At 39.8% G+C, this 20,682-nt stretch overlaps 1 protein-coding gene across 6 annotated transcripts in view; it reads left to right on the plus strand.

Moving 5' to 3' along the window:
* ADAMTS2 (ADAM metallopeptidase with thrombospondin type 1 motif 2) overlaps window positions 1-20,682 on the plus strand; it is a 169,931-nt gene that overhangs the window by 15,929 nt on the left and 133,320 nt on the right. Inside the window, exons 1-3 of one of the 6 annotated variants that reach the window (XM_086852293.1) lie at window positions 5,871-5,978; window positions 6,839-7,014; window positions 7,227-7,374. The exons of 2 other annotated variants lie outside the window; for them this stretch is intronic. The gene's annotated coding sequence lies outside the window, so the exon portion shown is untranslated. Of the gene's footprint in view, window positions 1-5,870; window positions 5,979-6,838; window positions 7,015-7,226; window positions 7,375-7,780; window positions 7,914-20,682 lie in introns of those variants that run through there. 3 more of the 6 variants (XM_086852292.1, XM_086852291.1, XM_086852290.1) reach the window with 3 other exon arrangements.

A 20,682-nucleotide genomic window follows, 5' to 3' on the forward strand; every position in this document is an offset into this window, starting at 1 on the left:
CAGGGGAAGGTTTTTCACAGAGTAGCTCTGCACACATTTAGATGCTTTCTTCCACTTTAATCGGACTGGCAGAAAAAGAGCTGTCCAGCTGTTTTTGTAAGACGTTCAATAATGAGATTTACTTTAAAGTGGGTAAAAACCTTAGGAAGGTTTTAAGATTGTACTTTAAAGCGTAAGCTTGGTATATCTGTTCTTTTCCTAGGGGTGTTTTATTTGATTCTGGTATTAAACCAGGAGTTGGTCCAAAGCCCGTTAACATAAATGAAAAGAGTTTTATTGACTTTGATGGGATTTGGATCATGCTGCACTAATTAAATAGTAAAGTATCCATTAGCAGTGAAGAAAACAGAAGAGAGGAGAGCCAAATATTGTTGTGATGAACCCTGTGAAGTTGAGTGAACTGCAGCCAAAGTCTCAGCATCTTTTCAGATGAGCTTTTCCATATTTCTCTGCCTCAGTCCTTCTGACACAGATACATGGTGGATTTTTAAGAGAACTGAATTTATAAAGATCCTTACATTTATCCTGCCTATTTACAAGTTTTCACAGACCCATTTAGTCAAAAAGTTTTACCTTATTCAAGGTAATAATAAAGAAAAAGATGGGAAGTGAGGTGTGACAGAAGAAAAACTTATACCTTAAACAACATTGAAATTGGGTACTAATAATTTGCACTTACTTTGCTTGAATATTCTTGTAAGATTCTTAAGGAACACAGATTTACTAGATTCCAAAGAAAAGAGAAACAGCTTTTCACTGCTACTGATGTTGTAAGTAGAAGGTAAAGTAAAAGTTAATACCTTATGTGTCTGGAAGATCTGCATAAAAAGTGAGTTTTATTTAAAAAATATAATTAAAAAAGGCTGTTCTGGAATTGGCCAAAACCCAACCATGTACAGACAGCTTAAAAATATAGTAATAAATGAATTTATATGGGCTGCTGGATGGATGTTGAAAGGATCTGGCATTTAAATCTCAGAAATGGTGTTCCTCATTCCTCTTGCTGTGACCCACTTTGGCTGGGTGGCAGCAGCAGCCCTTGGATTCAGTAGCCTACAGCCCTGCTGAGACAGGAGGGCTGCACTCAGGAAAAGCATTTATGGGAATTTCCCTCTGACAGTGGGGAGGCTGGAAAGCACCCCTCATTTGAAACAAGTTGGATGTGTTGGGATTCAACTGTAACCATGTGAGCTGAGGTTTTGAGGGCATGAGGAGCCCATCTGTGTTTGGCTGTCAGTTCTCCTTAGGCATCTTTGACAACACAACCCTAAATGAGATATTTTCTAAAAACAACTTGCTGGCATTGTTTGCCTGCTGCTGCATTTACTGAAGGACAGTGCTCTCAAGCCAGTTCACAAGGCTTTTTTCCATTTCAGGTACTTGTCATCAGGTTTCCTAGCACCCTCTCTCTCAAACTTAGCAAAAAAAAAAAGGTTTTCCCACCTTCACTGCTCAGGTATTTATGAAGAAATGTTGTCTGCAATTTGATTTAGACTTCTACCAAAGTTATCAGGCAAATGTTGATCATGCCATGCTGATACCATGACCCCATCTTCTGTGTTTATAAGTGTATCTTGGCCTTCTATTTGCAAAAGTAATGAGGTCTTGTCAGCTGCAGCTGCAGATTGGAGCGTAATTTAAGTTGAATTGTAAATTAATACATTTTTCAATTCTGTGATGGCCCAAACTCCAAAATAAATAAATGTTCTAGTAGACTGAAATTTTATAGAATACTCAAAATAGGAAAAGATGAAAGGAAAGAGTCAGTCTGAGGCCCAGCAGCTCAAATGCTCTTCTGTGCTTCCAAAAATAAAGTGTCAGAAGTAGAACCCTGTGTCCCCTTTTTATAAATCTTCTCTTTCAAATCCAGTGGATAACTAATAGAAAGTTTGCAGAAGAAAAAACAAAAGGCTTTATGCTTTATGTAAGAAAGATTAAGTGGAGAGTGTTTTTTTTCCCTTGAGTACATGGGTGTGAAGGAATTGTGTTTTAAAATGAGGCTTTTCATAAGGCCCGCAGAGTGAAAATGTTATTTGGGGAATTCAAAATTTTTCTTGTGCTTGTTGGGAGGGCAGGGGATGAAGCAGGAGAGATTGGCATTGAAAGATGCCACTGCACAGCAATACCCCAGAAGGGCAGGTGTCACCTTGCAACAGTGACAGGCTGCAAACAGGGTTATAAAACAGGGCTTAGGAAACAACTGAGAGCTGCCAGACTGTCCAAGGGTGCAATTCTGCTCTTTTCTGATCAGTTCTACTCCTATATTTGTTCTGTTGGCCAATGTGGGTACACACAAGTAAGGTTATATAAGAGTTAAAGGTTTAACCTTTCAAAGAACATAACCATTCATTAAAGTGATTTCATTAATTATAAAAAAAAATAGATGGAGAATCTGGCACATGGGAATATAGAGATGGATTTGCTTCAAAAGAAACACTTTCAATGTAAAATTACTTTTTATCCAGAGACAAGCAAAATAATCCAATATACAATGCAAATGCTTTCATTACATTTAGCTTTATTGTTTCTAAACAAAAATATTGCTGTCTGAGAACAAATGACTAATTTTTCCTCATCCTAAACCTAATTTGGCAACCAACTAATTTGTTGGTCCAAGGTTGTTTTTTTTAAAAAATTCCTAATGTAAAATGTTGCCTTATGTTCCAGGCAATACTGCATGTGTTTCCATAGCAACCTCTTCTCATGTCTTGAACTTGTCAGCATCAACATATGACATTTTAAACTATAAAACATTTGCATGTACTGCTGCCTCTTTGGACATGAGTGAGATTTGCCAAAAACTGGGCTCTTGCAGACAGAAGTTAGGGAAAGGTGATGGACTCAGGTATTCTTTGTACCTCCTGCTTGTTTACAAAGAAAAAAGAAGTTCTTTGAGTTCTCACTGAACTCAGTCAATGGGACACAGATTTCTGCTCCCAGCTCCAAGGTCAACAACTAACTCAAAGTCTGGTTTTTCCCCCAGGACTGTTTGTCAGTGGGTTCTGTGTCTGATTCTGTGCACTGTGTGTTTTTGGGCTGTCTGAATTTTCCCAGGTGCACCTGCTTCTCTGTTCTGCATTCAGCAGAGCTTTCTTGACCCTGGACACACAGAAGCTTTGGACAGTGATGTACACCAGATCTCTCTCTGTTGCTCTGATGCTTTCATTTTTAAACCCAGGGAAGGGTGAACCCTTTTCAGGTTAAGTGCAGCCTAATCCAAGTGAGAGTGTATTTGCAAAATATTTGTGAAATAAAGGAACTGAAGGAGGACAACAGAAAAGCCCTGGTCAACTTGGAGGAAATAGAAGAGATGATGTTCCAGTGAGCAGTAAAGAGAAATTGGTTTGACTAGCCAGACATAATTGTAAAACATTCTCTAGGAGGGAGCACTAATATAATTGTATGATACACGCTTTTACTGTCTTCTTTTTTCTATCTGTAGCAGGACTGGCTGCTGATTTGATCTTCCAAAATATGTATTTGCAGATATGGACAAGCTGCCAAAAATGTGACTAATATAAAAATTCCCATTGATCTCTTTTTAAAGTCGGTATTAACACTGCTCTCTGGAAGATAATAATCACTTCTCAGTCTTTGTAGTATTTATACAGACACCTTCCTAAAGGATAGCTCTGCTTCTCCAAACAGAGAGGAACATTGGTATCAGGTTTGTGAGGCCAGGTTTTGATATTGTGTGTGGGGGGACTAGAGGGGTGGCTTTGTGGGCAGCTGCTAAAATCTGTCCCCATGTCCCCAAGCCACTGGCTCCAAAAGGGACTCGCTGCTGGCCAAGGCTGAGCCCGTCTGTGATGGTGGCAGTGCCTCTGGGACAACATATTTTAGAAGAGGGGGAAAGAACTTGCAGCTGTGGTTGGAGGAGTGAGAACATTTGAGAGCAGCAGCTCTGCAGACCCCAAGGTCAGTGCAGATGAAAGGGAGGAGGCGCTGCAGGTGCTGGAGCAGAGATTCCCATGGTGAGGCTGGATGTCCCTGTGCAGCCCCTGGAGTAACACGGGGGAGCAGAGATCCACCTGCAGCCCAGAGAGGATCCCACACTGGAGCTGGGCAAGAGTGTGAGGAGTCCTCCCACTGAGAAGGCAGGAGTAGCACATATAATGTGTGATTATTTGACCATTCCCCATCCCACTGCACCACTGTGGGGAAGTAGGCAGAGAGTTCAGGAGTGAAATTGAGCTTGGGAAGAACAGAGGGATGAGGTGGAAGGTGTTTTTAAGATTTGGTTTTATTTCTCATTACTGTAGTGTGATTTGATTGGTAATAAATTAAATTAATTTTCCCCAAGATGAGTTTTGCCTGTGGCAGTAATTGGTGAGTGATCTCTCCCTGTCCTTATCTTAACCTAGAGTATTTTGTTATATTTTATCTCTTCTCTCCTTCTGAGGAGGGGAGTGATGGACTGGCTTTGGTGGGCATCTGCTATTCAGCCAATGGCCCCCCACCACAACACCACTGTTCTGTTTTGGCTGTCAGTGTGTATTTGGATTTATCCATCACAGCATTACATAGGAGAGAGCTGATTTATGCAGCAGGACTTGTCATGGCCTCAAATCCTCACTGCAGTGGTGCATCTCCACATAAGAATAAAAACAAATCAATGGCTTGTTTTGCCTTGATGTATGACTTCATGGTTTGGAGCAGGAGACTCCTTTTATTGATGACTCTGTGCATTCAAAAGATGTGGGTGTAGATTCTTTCCTCTGTCTTCACTGAAAATAGATATCATGATAGTGATATAATAGTGATGTTTAACTCTTAGGAACCATGCTGAAGCATTCCCCCATGCACTGCTCCTCACAGGGTGTCCCTGTGCCATTCACAGGCACTCACAATTCCTGGGGGAGCTGTGGCCCTCTGGTATTCCTCAGAGGGGATGGTTTTTCCAGGTATGGAATAAACCTTGGCAAGAGAAGTGATGGTGGAATGAACTTTAGTGCCTTGTCTAGGACTGGGCATGAACTCTGCTCCCAAAGCAGAGCAGATACTGTTTGTGCTAAAGTAATAACTGCAATAAAAATAATTATCAAACCATCTGGGTATGTATGTAGGTATCTAGGCAGTATTGGGCATGAAGAGCCCATGTTTATATTCTGGGCTGATAATTTCATCAAGAGAAATGAGAAGTAGATGCTTGAATTTCTTGTGGACTTTCTTTAATCTGGTACAGCATGTTCTTGGGCCAGTGCTTTGATCTAGCTGGGATATAGCCAGAGGGAAAACAATTTCATACTTTTAGTTTGCTAATCAGGAAATGAGATAATTCATATTAAAAAACAATCTCTTTTTGGAAAAAAAATTGAAGCCTTCTGGTCACTTTGCAGGCATTAATTTTCAGATAAAGAATTTCTATTTTGCTTCTGAACCAGCCAAATCTTTAACACAAATAACATAAAGCTCAGTGTTTTCTGTGTTCCTTAAATCCAGTTGCAGAGTAGAAAGTGGCCTTTCCTTCCTTTCAAAATACAGCTGCTTCTCTTGAAATTCTGAGTAAATACACTTGTTACTCTTTTCTGTTAGTTTTCTGCATTTTTTGCTCACTGAAGTGCAAAACAATAAATGCCATCTTCAAATCCTCTTTGGAAGACTGGGAAAGTTCTGTTCTGTTGTTGCTGAGGGAATTACTGAGTTTCAGTATTGCCTTTATTTTGCCCCTGGTTTGTAAGGAATATTACCACTTTCCAGAGTTGTTCTTACATGAGCAGCTCTGAAGTGTTTTTCCCTTCCTTGGTATGAACTCTGCTTTCATTCTCTTCTGCATATTGAGGCCCAAACTGAATGCAGCATCACCCACTGCCTCTGAGAGAAGGAAATTTGGGAATTCAGTGGCCCAACATTTGTGTTTGTTGCCCTTCTCCTTTGCAGGAACCCTCTGAGCTGCTGGGGAGCTGCAGTTCCCTGGGTTCCTCTTGCCTGGCAGCTCCTTGAAGGGCGCTGGTTCAGCCTCCCCACATAAGGACAGGGTAAAGTTGGGATGGTTGGAGAGACAATTTCTGGATCATAAAGAGAAAGTGGACCAAATGTGGCATATGCACCATATGTGGACCAAATGTGGCATATGCAGTCTCCTGCCTCAGTGGAGAGAGGCCTACCCAGGCCTACTACCTCCTCCCCAGGCCATAGACATGAGCCGTGTGAGGAGGAGGTAGTAAAGCATCCCTCTTTCCTATTTGTAGGAAATCAGTGGAAGTGGCAATGCTGTGGTGGCTTAAGGGAGGTCAGCTCAGCTGAGCTGAGCAAAAAGTGACTGTAGTATTACTTTACTTTCATACTAAAGTGGTTGCATCGATTTTGAAACTGAGAATTATTCAATTATTTGGGCCAGTACAATTAAAAGCCAACAGATGAAAATTAATTTAACAATAATTTTCTTTTTATCGGGCATCAAGGTCATGTTTTTCTTTTTATATAACCTTAATTTTAATCTTCTGCATAGACCTTACCAAGGACATGCTGCTCTTTCCTTTAGAAAAAAAAAAATTAAAAAATTCAATTTCTGGGTTTAGATTTATGGAAAACACTGGCAAAGCGAGGTTTCTTGGAGTAGTCTGTGTATATCATTATATTTCAGTGTGCTTGAGACATATTGTATATTGGTCCAAGTACCACCTTTTGCAAAAGACAATTGACTCTTTATGTGGAACTCTCAGAAAATGAACATAAAACATTGATGAAATGAAATTTGGGCTGAATAATTTAGACTATTGTACATTCAAAATCCCTTAAATACTTATAAAATGGAATAAATTGGCAAATGATGCTAGTGCACCTCTAGAACATATGGGAAAAATGGGTAAAATAAGCAAATCTCTGTTGCTTTCAGTGCTTACAGGGAGCATAATGTCATTAAGAAAGGAAAATGCAGAACATGTGATAGCAGATGCCAGACAAACCACAGTGCTCCAGCTCTCACAAGAAGCCCCCTTTTCAAGCTGCACGTGGCCCTGGCCAAGGCATTCTTTTTGGACTGTGTTTTTCATTCCTGGTTTTAGGCCAAAGGTAAATTCTCCTCTGTGTGGAAACTTTGAATAAAACTAATTCAATAATTTTTTGGATTTTCCTCTCTCATCAGGGTTCCTGCCCCTTTCCCATTGCTGTGCCAATGCTGCAGCAGCTGTGAGGGCTCTGCCTTAGCTTCTTTTGGAGTGTTTTTGCACATGTTAACAAAAATATTTCTAAGGTCTTTTGCCTTTCATTTCTAATATCACCAGGAATGTTTATGATGCTGCTGATTGATCTTGGGCAACACAATCTGCAAAATTGCCTGAAGTTGTGCTGCAGCCAGCCTAAGAAAGGAGATGAGACCCAAATCAACCCTCTAAGAAAAGCAGAAGTTTGAAACTTCCACTGATACCAAAGGTTATGGTGGATTTTGAGTTTTTGTAGAGTTGTTCAGGGAACTAAAAAAGATACGTGGTGCCTAGTGACACTTCCACATTCACCTGAGCTATGGCCCTAACTCTCTTGACCTCATGGGGTTGAAGTCTCTAACTCACTTCTGGGGCTGGGGCTTTGCAGATGCCACCTGCCTCTGTGGTGAGAGAATACCTTTGGATATGTAACTCCACACAGCTGAGTTTCTGAACTGCTGGCTTTTGTTGGATCTCCTTCACAGGCTCCAGAGGAAGTGAAGTCATGTGCTGGGCTTCACTGTCTTCTTCTGAATTTGGCCCCAACTCCTTTCAAAATGGTTTGTTTAGGGTTTGTTTTCAATGCTTTAAAAAAAAGAAATTAAATTATCTATATCTGTCCTCTGCAATAGCAGTGGTGAGCATCACTGTACTTAGAAAAGAAGGAAAAGTAGAACTGAGGACTTAGAAGATGCCAGAGCTCTTGGATGAGGGAATGGATGAGGTCAGGCAAGAGGAGCTAAAGCACATTTCAACTGTAATTTGAAGGTAATTTTCAGTTTCATTTGGTCTGGCTGGTGGAAAGACATCCACTCATGAATTTGCTTGATTTTAGAGATTTCAGAGCTCTTTTCATTTGAGTGACTTCATACCTTGGTGTTGTAATTCTGTTATATGGACCTTCCCCTGCTCACTTCTGGCTTTGTGCACCTGGGTTTTTCTAATCAGGCAAGAATGGTGGATGCAGAATGGGTCAGTTTGGGATCCTTGATAGGCTTAAGTGTGTATGAAGCTGAATCTAAATAGCCAATTACTTGCTATGGCTTATTTAATTTCACTCAGTTTTTTTTTTTTCTCTGATGGTTTATAAAGTATTCATACCATGTTTTCCCTAATTGACTTAAGTTAGCTCTTCCTTTTCCAAAAGGAATTATGCCAGACTAAAAGGTTTCAAATGAAGACTGTGATCACATTGTCATTTTTTTGTCATCTTGACTACAATCTTTAGTAGTGGAAAAAACTGCTGATAAAATTATGTGGTAAAGTACTATCAGACATTTAAGGAAGACAAAAGCAAAATGGAGCTGTCAGGAAACAAATCTGGCCACCAGAGCAGTTATATCTCATGCAAATCTCAGCTGTAATCTGGGTTTCTATTCATTGAATAGCAGATAAGGAATAATCTCTTCTTAATGTAATAACACAGGCGTTTGTATTTTTTTGAGAATGAAGAATCATTTTCTGTAGAAACAAATGCTTTATTTCTATTTGGCTGGATACTTTGAAGCTTTTAATTGAGAAAAAAAGAGAGCCTTTTAATCTAAAGAAATAAATGCTGAGTTTCTACTTGAATGTAGAGAGAGAAATTTAGTGTTGCTTTTACTTTGTTTAGTTTAAGTTTTTTGTTGTTTCTCTTAAGTGCTTGTGCGTCTAAGGCTGTAATTGGCTCTGGAGAAGGCCTTTTACTTGTGTTTCCCAGTCATGGATGTCTGCACTTATCTCATTCTTGGCATTCTCCCATTTTAAAGTAAGACGTGGCAGTAAAGTATTCTGAGGCAGTGCCAAAGAGCAGATTGTTGTAGGGGAAAAAAATTGTTCCTTATACGTTGTGCTGAACCCTTAAGCTTTTAAGGAATTGAACTTACCCATTTTCCCTATTTACAGGAGAGGTTAGTTGGCACCCAAATAACAAGTTGCTCACGGGTGCTTTTGTGTACAGCTCATATCTTTGGGTGAGGAATAACTTTGGTCTGTGCCCCTTTACCTGTTCCAGTCCCGGAACGTGGCTCGGCTGAGTTGGAAGCGGTCGCTGTGGGAAGCAGGGAGGTGTCTGGCATCACCCACGTGTGGTCTGCTCTGCTCACACTCTGAGGCAGCTGCTGGGGTGAAGAAGGTGGTCATGATGTAAGAAAACCTGTGCAAGTCAGATTTGCTTTGTTTTTTTTAATCTGGTATTTTTTTGGGTTTTTGCAAGTGATTTTTATGAGGTGGAAGTGAAAATGAATGAGGGTTAACGAAGGAGGAAAAGCTGCTAATTTTAAACATGTGGTAAGTGTAGATCAGCCTTCCTTATAGCAGGGTTTTGCAGAAGATAAATCCTCTGCTACTTTCCTGTGGGATGGATTAAGGCATTAATTAATGATTTTGGATATAACTCTAACTACTCCAATGTAGTTCCTGTACCTGAGAACATGGAGTGTGGTTACAAAAAGGGAAAAACTTCTCACGTTAAACCTCCTATGTGTTGATTCATAAATCCATGTGTATTAACCTGTGGGAATCTACTTTGGAAATGGAAGGGATCACACCATATTTTGGTGTTAAAAATATTAAATCTGGGTTGGAACAGGAGAAAGTGGTGGAAAGTCTGTAGCTGGGAAGAGGAGACTGCTTTGCTTCAGTGTCATGTGGACCATCAGCAGTGCTGGGTGAAAAAGTGCAAGAGGGCAAAGTGTGACTGTCTACAAAGAATTAAAACAGGAGATAAAGGAGAACAATATTTTTAATTATGTTTCATCTGAGGCACATGTTCATTGTCTCAAGACAGATTTTGAGATTTTGTCCATATTTGAACTGGAACAAGAGAACAATTTTTCTCCAGTTTTGCATCTGACTTGCATCCAAAGCAGATTTGGATGGGTGCCCCACCTGAATTGTTAAAGACTTGGAAGAAATCTTTTAGTCTTGGCCTATTTCTGGTTAAAATACATTCTTCTGCAGTGGAGCAAAAGTATTTTTTTAAATAAATGGAACAGACAGGAGGCGGATATAATCTCAAGAGATGAGGTTAAGATTTCAAACATCTTTTAAACTGATCTATTGTTGATAGACAGATTACTAAGACTTGACTGTTGGGCAGGTTTCTTTAAACTCTCAGTAATGTGTGGTATTGAGAAAACTGCACCATCAATGCAGGGAAATGTGGGTTTGGGCACAGCATTTGCCTTATTTACTTGAAAAATCTCACAGTGCACCCACTACACAAAACAGTTCTCCTGCTGATTATGTGTTTCCTGTTCTGTTAATTAGGATGTCACTGCTCTTCCATATCTCATTTCTTACAGTAATTTCTAAATGAGTCAGTTGAAGATTTTTGGGCATGGGAAATCTGGTGAACTGGCTAACGTTTTCCTCTGATATCTGTTTTGATATCAATTATGCTTCAGCTTCCAATTAAGCAGGTCAGGGTGCATTAGCAAGTCTCCAGTTCATGGCAAAATACTGCATAGAGAGATGGCATAAGACTAAATTCAAGATTATCCAAAGTAATTGGGACAGAAAATTATTTAGTTTGCTTTACTGGAATTAGTCTGACTTATTGTTGAAATGCTGCCCGCCTTAGTTCAGTTCTCTCTGTAGTTCCAGGGAGAAGAAAGCCATTTGCAGCAGACTGTAATCTTTAATAAGGTTGTATTATGCAACTAAGCAAACCAGGGTGAGGAAAGACTGGAGCTGAACTCCCTGAAAAAGTACAGACTGAAAATGCTAAAGAGATGAACTTGCAATTAAAAGGCAAAAATTACACATGATCTGTTGGGCAATAAGCTCTGATACTAAAGAATGGTGTCTGAGAATATAATTTGGGAGAAGAATAATAGACAAGTCCTATACCACTGAGTTATTAATGTCCATGTTTTGTACCTTCTTTTCTAAGTATTTCTAATTGCATCAGAGGCAATGTTCATCCTTGTCATATTGACTTGCAGGACAAGTGAAAATTATATCTGCTAAGCTTTATTAGAATATGTTAATTTGGCCAGGCTGTGTAGGATGTGTTTGGAATGTAGCAATTTGTACACTAAGGAAAACGAGAATTTTTTCAAATTAAGTGATAAAATTTGGCAGCATTTCTTAACACAAAATGTATGTTGAGTTGTATCTAGAATGAAAACATGACTTTTAATTTAAAAAAATTGCTTTGCACTTATCAGAGATTCTTCATATATCTGGTCATGATAAGAAATGATCAGGGAAAAAAGTCTGAAAAGCAGTATATATACCTTATACTGTAGAGTTCCAGAGTCTCCACTGGTTTTTTTTAACTTATTTTTTATCTATGACTAGAATTCTGCAGGATCAATGAAGTTCATTATAACTCTTAATAATAGTATATATTTTTGGCACAGGTTCTTCCAAAGTGAGAGAGCTCTTCCCCCTCTTCCCATATGAGAAATGAAATTTAAATCTATGTATACGAAAGATCTCTATGCAGAGTTCCTGTTCTTCTCTCACTATAGCTCAGCTCTTCAGACCTTGATCACTGATGGTGAGTGAGGCATTCCACAGTTGTCTCTAGGCTATGGACTGGATCCAAGAACAAGACAGTGAATATTTTAACTGCTTATAAAGAAGTTTCACACGTATTGATGTCTTTTTTTGTGAGTTTTTGAAACCTGCCTTTAAAAACCTTATTATGCCTTATTATGCCCTAGGAGATCACTGGATGCTGTTCTACCAGATGTGCATGCACCAATTTCTCCTCTTTAGGATTCTACTTTCCTGCACATCTGACAAAAAAATTTCTGGACCACAGTTGTCATTTAGCACTTTGAAATCGAACTGTCTTTCATTACAGTTGGTATTTCTGACCTCCAAGACTGAAATTCTGAACATGCCCCCTTGTTGGGTTTTGGGCACTGGGTTTTATGCTGTGCTCTAGGCAGTAATTTGCTGAACCACCCCTGTGCCTTGCAAAAGCCATTTTGTAATTAAAAAAGTCTTCAACAGAGATAGCTGCAAGGAAAGTAGAGTATACAGCAGACTCCTAAGGCTTCTGACTTTTTTTTCTGTATCAGGGAAAGGTTTTGGAAAAACTTTGATTCCTAAAGGCTTAAACAACAGCAATAAAAAGTGAGATAAAATTTGATGAAAAACTGATGTAACTCATGAGAGCCAAGGTGTTATCCTCCATAAAGGGAACACTTCCTCTAGATAGCACAACTTGATGCTGTGTGTAAAGTCCTGATTACATTACATACATGCCACAGTGCTGATTAATTTTCTCAAATGATGATGGGATGGGTGCTTCCCTATGTTCCTACTTGGCAGATAGACTCTGTGTATCCTTTCTGTGTGAGACAGGGTGGTGTTATTTTACTCAGGGATAAAGTACTAAGGTATCTTTAATCGTATTTGAAGTTTAAAAGTGCTGCTTCAGGTGTAATATGAGGGCTTTGGTTTCCTTGGGTTGATGATACAGGCAGCTGCAGTCAGTATTATGGCTAGTCCAGCTCCTCAATTGAAATTGAATGAAAGGAAGTTGAATGTTTAAAATTAGGTCATTTTTAAGTGTTTAGTTAGGGATTTGAAGCGCCAAACTTACACACAAAGCTCAGTGTTCCAGTTCTAGTTTAATGAGTGGTGATAGGGTTTGTTTTGTTTTGTTTTGTTTTCCTCACAAGATGCAAGAGGATTTTAAACTATTGCTACTTTTGTGAAGAGAGGAAAAAGGGGTGCTCAGGACACCAGCATGCAGTCAGGAAAGACAGCAGGGATGTGTTCAAGAGTAAAAGTTGTTCTTTTCTTTAAGGATGAGCCATTCTGAACTTAAAAAGCTTCTTTTCATTTCTAAAGGCAAACCCTTGCTCTGATGGCAATGTTAAGTTTCTTGTACTAATCTAAATCTTCTATGTGGTTTCTTTTCCCTGGACTTTTTATGGTCCCCTAACTAAAAGGAGAAATTAAAAAGCATCTACTTGTTTACTCTGGTCCTGTCAGCTGAAATAAATGTCCCAATTTATCCCAAGCCCTGCTTACACTAAGGAAGTTCAGTTAGCTGATGGAAAATGAACCTGGGTCATCGTTCATTAGTCTCTGTAGCTGGACAGTGTTCTGCATTCTGCTCTACCTATTTTTCCCCCTCATACTTTTATATTTAAATGCTCTTACTTGTTCAGGATGGGTGTTTTTACTCTGTCCCCTGAGGCCCCTTATGAAAATTAGATGATGTATCTTAGCCTATTCTTTTAAGCAAAACTGAATAAAATACAGATCCATGTCTTATGACAATAGCTGACTGCCATGGTGGGGAACACAGGTCCCTCAGGGGTCACATGCTCCTTTACCTCTCCTTTAATCCTCATGGAACAGATGAAAACTTCCTTTTATTTTTAATTACCCGTCCCTTGCTCTGCTGTAGTTTGAAAGGAGATTTCAGAAAGGCTTTAAGAGATATTAAAAAGACCACCATGAGGCACTGCCAAGTCCCTGTGTCCCTCCCCTTACGAGGGGCCTCGTGGAGCATCTGTGCCAGCAGCAGAAGGAGCTGGAGGGTCCCAGCTCAGTGACCTGCATGGCAGCAGAGCATCGCTGGAGACTGGTGCTGGAATTTCTTCTCCTCTCCTCTTGGCATATTTTGCTGTTTGGCTCCCAGAGGCAAAGTCTGCCTCTTCTGTGGGGATGATACTTCCCATTATGTTAAGGCTAATTTATGGCCAGGGCAGGGAGTTGTGGTAGCAGGCTTAGGCAGTGGGCTTGCTGTCCCAGCTAATGTATTTGTGCCTAGAGCTGTTTTGATATATTTCCTTGCTTCCTTTGTGATTAGAAATGCCCCATCTCTTTTTTCACTGCTCCCAGCCTACAATTTAAGAGACATTCTTCCTGAAACTTAGGAGAAGATGATGAAAGAGGGAGGGATTCTTTTCTCTCCAGTTATCCATTTGTTTCTTGGCGTTGTGTGAGGTTTCACTTCTCTCTTTCTCTCTATTTCTCTTTCTCTTTCTCTCTCTTTCTCTCTCTCTCTTTCTTTCTCTTTCTCTCTCTTTCTCTTTCTCTCTCTTTCTCTTTCTCTTTCTTTCTCTTTCTCTCTCTTTCTCTTTCTCTCTCTTTCTCTCTCTCTCTTTCTCTCTCTCCTGTTGAACTGAGTTGCAGGCAGTTTCTCATCCTGGTCCTCCTCCTTTGATCCTCCTCCAAAATAAAAATACAATAACCCCCCTTCCCCTAAAAGACATGCTTTATTAAATGCTTATTTGTAACCCAGTCATAAGAACTTAATCTATTAGTGAGATTCATGAACCGAGATTTCACAACCTGTCTTATTTATCTATTTTATTGTACCTGCCAAAATTTTAATCTCAAGATATTTTCCTTTGCTCCTGGATTTTGAAATAACTGCTGTCATGGCCAAATCTCATATCCTAATACTGACATCCACTCTGTCCAGATTACTTGCCCTGCACAGAATGTACTCTCGTGTTTGGTGTCATTCTCCAGTGTGACATTGCTCTGTGCAATGGGAGTTTCCTTGTAAACTGCAACAGCTTCTGGAACTGGATTGACCAAAGCTGAAGATGAGCCTGGCTTTTATAGGAGAGTATCTGAAGGATAATATTTAACACTTTCTTTAATTAATAGTAACTTCTCTGTGTAGCTCAGCTTACTGCTGTGGAACTTCAGTGGAAGCTGCTGATGTTGGGAAAGGCTTGTGAACAGGTTGGAAGTGGTGTCTAGACTAATGGTAGGCTGCAGATATGGATAGATCCATCTTGGATTTGGGGTTTGACTTGTTTTTAGAACTTAAGTTACAGTTTCTTTTGTATGCCTACACTTTTCCACTGCAATAGAATATATCTTTTATTGGTCTGCTTTGAACAAGATAAATCTGGATAAAGTGAAAGTAGTAAGAACGTTGGTCAGATGATATTCCTAGTATTTCCAAAAATTATTTACTTCACCTTTACGCCCCATGGGTTATTGATGCAAAGTGCCCTATGAAAAGAGCCTCAATTATCTAAGGACCTCAAAGAACTTTATGAAAATTAAAAATTTTTAAGAACATGGAGTGGCAGAAACCTCCTGAGCTGCCGTGTGCCTTCTGCCACTGGTGTGAGTGCCACGCACGTGTGAGGTTGTCCCTTTCTCTTCTCCATTTCACAAACCAGCGATCTGTGGCAATTACACAGATGGGTCAGTGGCAGGGCTAGGACAAAGCCAGGGTTTTGTCTTGCAGTTACACTACACTGCCCTCTAAATAGAATATTCACCAAGAGTAGAAGTCTCCATAGAAGTTCTGCCAGTTTCTATGATCACTTTTCTACGCGTTGTGACCATAAAGATTACAAATGGTGTGGGACAATGCCAATAATTTTTTTTACTGTAGATTTCTGAAGCAAATGGAATAATTCAACTGCAATTCATTTTGTGATATATATGTATCTTTTGTGATATATATTTATTCTGAAAATGGTCTTTGGTGTTTTGTGATGGAGATATTGGAAGGCAGAACGCCCTGCCCTGCACTGATGGGAAGAGGCGCTAAATCTGTTGTGATCAGTGAAATTGTTACATGAACACAAGGAGCCTAAGGGCCATTTTACAACCTGGTGACTGTTTAGGAGGCTGGTTGAACTAGAGGATAGAGTTTGGTCTTATGGACGTGTAGCCACAAGTCATTATGAGCTTCCTGCTAATTCAGAAACTTCAGAGATCGAATCGTGCTGCTTCCAGTGCTGTGTTCATTTTGCAGCCGCTGTGCCTTGCAGGAGTCAAAGAGAAAGAGAAGTTTCCCTACATGTAGCTCTTTGTTAGGAAAATAGCAAAAAATAAATATCCAAAGGCAAAGGAATTGTTGACAAACATCATGGAAAGTTGCAGATCATGAAAGTGAACATGCAGTAGTAGTTACTGTCTGGTGGCCTTTCCAGCCAGGAGTGTACTTCTTGGGTAGGAGGCTGCCTCATGGGCTGGGGATGATTAGTAAGTTTAAGTGCAAAAGAAGGAGGAGATGAGAATCTTTTTTACTAGAGATATTGGAAAACAGCTGGAAATGGTAAAATTCTTTTGCGAAGCATTTAGTAATTTTTCTGATCAACTTCCTTTTTTTACCAGCAAATGCTCTTTTAGCAGCAATCCAAACTATTGTTAGAGTTCCTGAAGGGTTCTCACCCTAATTGTGGCTTCAAGTGGATTGCTAACCTCTCAGCACAACACTTGAGTAGCATGGATCGAGCCACAGGAATTTCCTCTGTCTCCAAAGGTATGAATGTTGACATTGGATCTGATTTTAGGAAGGGTGAAGCACCCCAAAGATTTTAATAGAAAAAATATGGAACTAAATTCCCTTTCTGCTAGAGGTGTGTGGAGCTGATTGGCAATGGGATTGGGAAGCAGAGGGCAGGATTTTTAGTTCAGATCTTAAAATACCTTTGAATAAGATGGAAGTGGTACTGAGGAATGAAAATGTTTGGTGTAGTCAGCAGATAGAAAGATATGAGGAGAATTAAAAGCTCTGCAGGGAGGCTTCCCTTTTCTCTGTGGAAGGGTTATGCAGCTAATTTTACGGAGTGGATTTGAAACTGTTGTGGTTTCATTCATCAGTACTAGAGATGATGTGGGGAAAAGGAGTCAAAATTGTTGGCCCTTGAAAACACAGGGAAAAAAATCTTCTCAATATAAAGATGTTCATTGATACAAAAGTGAAGTGCATGTGTCAGAATCATGATGTGTAGTGTAAGTGCTAATGCAGACATATAAATACTGTAGTGAGCAAGTGGCATTATAAATTCTAGGGCACATAACAACGAATTATCCCAGTGACCTAAATAATTTTCTGTCTAAATGTTTTTTCTCTTTTACATTTTCAAATTGTCTGTAGTAAATCTTCCATGTGTTTCACTGAGATTTATTCTTAAATCCTCACACTATTTACCCCTTAAGGTTGAAAGCTTGAATTTAAGATAAGCAGTCGTTGAAAAATGCATGTTTCCCTTCCAGACAAGCAAACTCCTTCTAACACTTACCTGACTTTACAGGGAAGGATGTGGGAGACATGAGGCTTTGCCATTTAGGCTCCATTAAACATATACACTTAGTGCTATAAACAGGATGTTTAATGTTGCTCTCCCTGCTTGCAGTTGTTGTGACTTGGCAGGTGTATTTGATGGAGTCCTTGGAGCTGCAGCCTTGTCACCAAGCATGTGTGAAAAAGAACTGATTGGAACTGCAATACAAATGGGGATTGTGAAATAAATTCATTGTGGTATGCTGGAATTACTGGGCTATAATTAAATATTCTATTGAACTATGCATTTTACATGGGGTAGCAGGGGTCACAGACACAGACAAATTTCATGTGCATAAAATATTCCATTACTCAAGCAAAGCATAAAGGAATAAGAACTATTCTTAAACAGTCATTATTTAGTTGCAAAACAAAGGGGAATATTAACATTTATCTGCTTTTCTGGCAAGCGTGAAATTCACTAATCCCTTTGAAGAACTCAAAAACCTGCCATATCACTGCCTTGTGAAGACAGTTTATAGATATCATGATTGCTAGCAGTTATTTTGCAGAGAATTTGGGCAGAATCTGCTCTAGGAGAGGTCCTACATGTCAAAGTACAAATGCTTATGTGGCTTTATGATTTCTTCTGTAACCTTTGATCCAGACAGCTCCTGGGCTGAACACCAAGGCTTCTGCTCTCATTTTCTGGGTTTAAATCCTCCTGGGGATGCATCGCAGTAAAGCAAATTTAAAGCATTCTGTCTCAATCCTGCTGTTCCACCCCCAAGTACAGAATAATGTAAAAAGAAAAATAATATTTTTTTAGCTATTCACATTCTCTTTTTGTCTCTTGATGCCCAGTATACCTTTTTGGTTGTACTAAGTTGTTGTTTATAAGTTGTGATTGTTTTTTATTTACTTTTTTTTAATAAAACCCAGTGTATGAATATGATCATATGAGAAGTATAAAAATGGGAGCTGAAACTTCATCCTGTAGGGCTTTGGATAAAACCAGAAGAGTGAATGTACAGTTACTTACAATTAAAAAGGCAACAGATTTCAAAAATTTCAATAATTGATTTTAGGTCTGGGAGTCTATTAGATTCCTTTTGTACCATATCCTGGTCCCACTGGGAACTGGAGGAGCAAGCACTCTGGTTGATTCTCAGTTCCTCAAAGTGCTGCTGTAATTTGAATAATCAGTAAGGGCTGTAGAAATCCTTCAGTGTGATCTCCAGTGTCTGCTCCCACCGTGGCTCTGTGCTCGACCCAGCAGCAGAGTTCTTCCTCAGGGAGCTTCTCCCTGACATGGTGATCAGTCAAACGTCCCAGAGCTCTGCTTTTTTAAGAGCCCATCAATGGACAGTGACACTTCTCAGCCTGACAGCAAATATTTAGGGTGTGTCAGGATTTCCTGCTGCATTCTCACTTGTTTGCTGTGGATGGACAAAGCACAAAACACCCCACCATAATATATGGTTTAAATATTTAATGAGGTAGAGAAAACCATCTGCTTTTGAGTAAGTGTTTCAGTTCTCACTGTGAGGTCAAGGTGAGAATCCGGTCTGACAGGATTTTGGTTCAGGATCTTCAGGATCTGGAGTTTGGGGATTTGTGATTCTAATCTCTCCTTTTTTAAGCCTAAGATTTCCTTGTAAAATTTTGAGGAATAGTGGCAAAACCTGACTTAAGCGTGAGAGAGTGGAATGGTTCCATGCTTGGATATATTCCATAAACCACTAAGTTAGGCTCTGTGTCTAGGATTGTGTGGTTTTGTGAATGCACTGGAAGTGTCTTTTTCTCTCTGCAGCCCATCATCCATTGAGAAATGAGATATATTTTGAAGAGGGTCACAACAGCACTAAACCCACCAAACCTACAAGTAGGAAGATAATTTCTGCCTCATCTGATGCCCTGTTTCCCTGGAGATTGTTAGATGTATGCATTGGAAAAGATATTGATAATAATGGTAAAACAAAAATTAATAACCACCTCAGCTTTCACCAAATACTAAAATAAGTATTCTGTGCTTTCCACAGTCTTTGCTCGTTGGAATTGATTTTCTGCTGGAGCGTGCCTGCTGTGCAGCACTGGAATGAATTCCTGTAGTTTTACAAATTGGCTAGATTAGAAGGTCTGGCTTTACATGTCAGGAGTGATTGTCAGATTCTCCAGATAAATGGGGTACTGCTTGTCTCAGGATTTTGGCTGGTTCTTAAGGCATGAGTGTATGGGGGTTTGGGGCTTTTTGCTTTCTCTCTTTTGCTTTCAGACTTTCATGGAAATGACCAGAAACTGTCAGGGATCACAAGTGGTAGCTGGACACTCAGAGGCCTGGGCTGCTTGTGCAACTAGGAGTTTCAAGGTGATGAGATGCTGAGACTCAAACCAAAGCAGGAACTCGTAGGAATGTCAGTGCTGACTTTTTTGGGAGATGGATGGGAGAACTCTTCCTCTTGTACCATCAGAAGGGCACACCACAAGGTCTTAATGAAACAGCATTCCTGTCCTTACCCTCTCCTACCCAGTAACCCCATGAACATCATATTTTCCTTCAAAGGACCAGACAAACTTAAAAGGGGTAAAATTGTAGAGTAGACTTCCCTTTCCAAATACCAATTTCCCCTTGCATCCCATGGAAACACTTCCATGTGAAATCTGGGCTCTGGGAATGGATGGAGGGAGATGGTTGTGGCCTGTGGTTCCCTCATTGATTTCTGGAGTCTGAGCTGCCTGGTCATTGAGAGGACACTGATGTGTGTTCAAACACACAATGTTTAAAGTGAGGGGAAAAAAAAGCACCTTTGTTTTTAGAGGAACATCTGGAATGTAAAAGCCTGGTGTGAGAACAGGAGCCTGGCAGAGTTGTCTTCAGCCAATTCAGTGTAGCTACAAAAAGGAGACAACTAAAATAAGTAATGTGGGAGCAACTTAATGTGGTCTGTATTAAAGATTAGAAATGGGAAAACAGAAAAGAAATAATTTGCCATCTCACAGCTGGAGTATTTCCTCAGAGAGCTACCTGGAAAGTTCTGAGGGGATTTCCCAGTAGTGTCTGGGGATGTGTTCAGACATGGCTGGAAACCAGAGGCCTGAATGAGGGAAGCATGTTAGTGCTCTTGGAAGTACCAACAGGCTCAGAGCTGACCAAGGCCACAAATAAATTAATGGGGATGGGTAGGATTAGGTCCCAGAGCTGGGCACAAAATGTACCTAATGAGCCTCCACTGATCAAGCCTAGAACAATTGTAGAACAGTTTTATAATGTTCAGTGTATGAAACTCTCTATTTTCAAACTCCCCATTTTTCTCATTTGCTGTAAATAAGTTTTGTACATGCCAAGACTGTCAGATAAATGCCTGTTTGTTTCAGCCAAACATGTATTTAGCTGACTTCTAAGCCATTTTGTTCAAATGAGGGCACATTCTTGGAATGACTCATAGAATGGTTTGGGTTGGAAGGGACCTTAGAAATCATCTAGTTCCAACCCCTTGCCATGGCAAGGACAATTGCCATTTATATTTATACTTACAAACATTGACATTTATATTCTCAAATTGAGAAGATGATTGTGAAATCTGACTCTAATTTAACTCA

The sequence above is a fragment of the Cyanistes caeruleus genome, chromosome 15 (genome assembly GCF_971803275.1).
Source record: "Cyanistes caeruleus chromosome 15, bCyaCae1.hap1.1, whole genome shotgun sequence".
Classification (NCBI taxonomy): Eukaryota; Metazoa; Chordata; class Aves; order Passeriformes; family Paridae; genus Cyanistes; species Cyanistes caeruleus.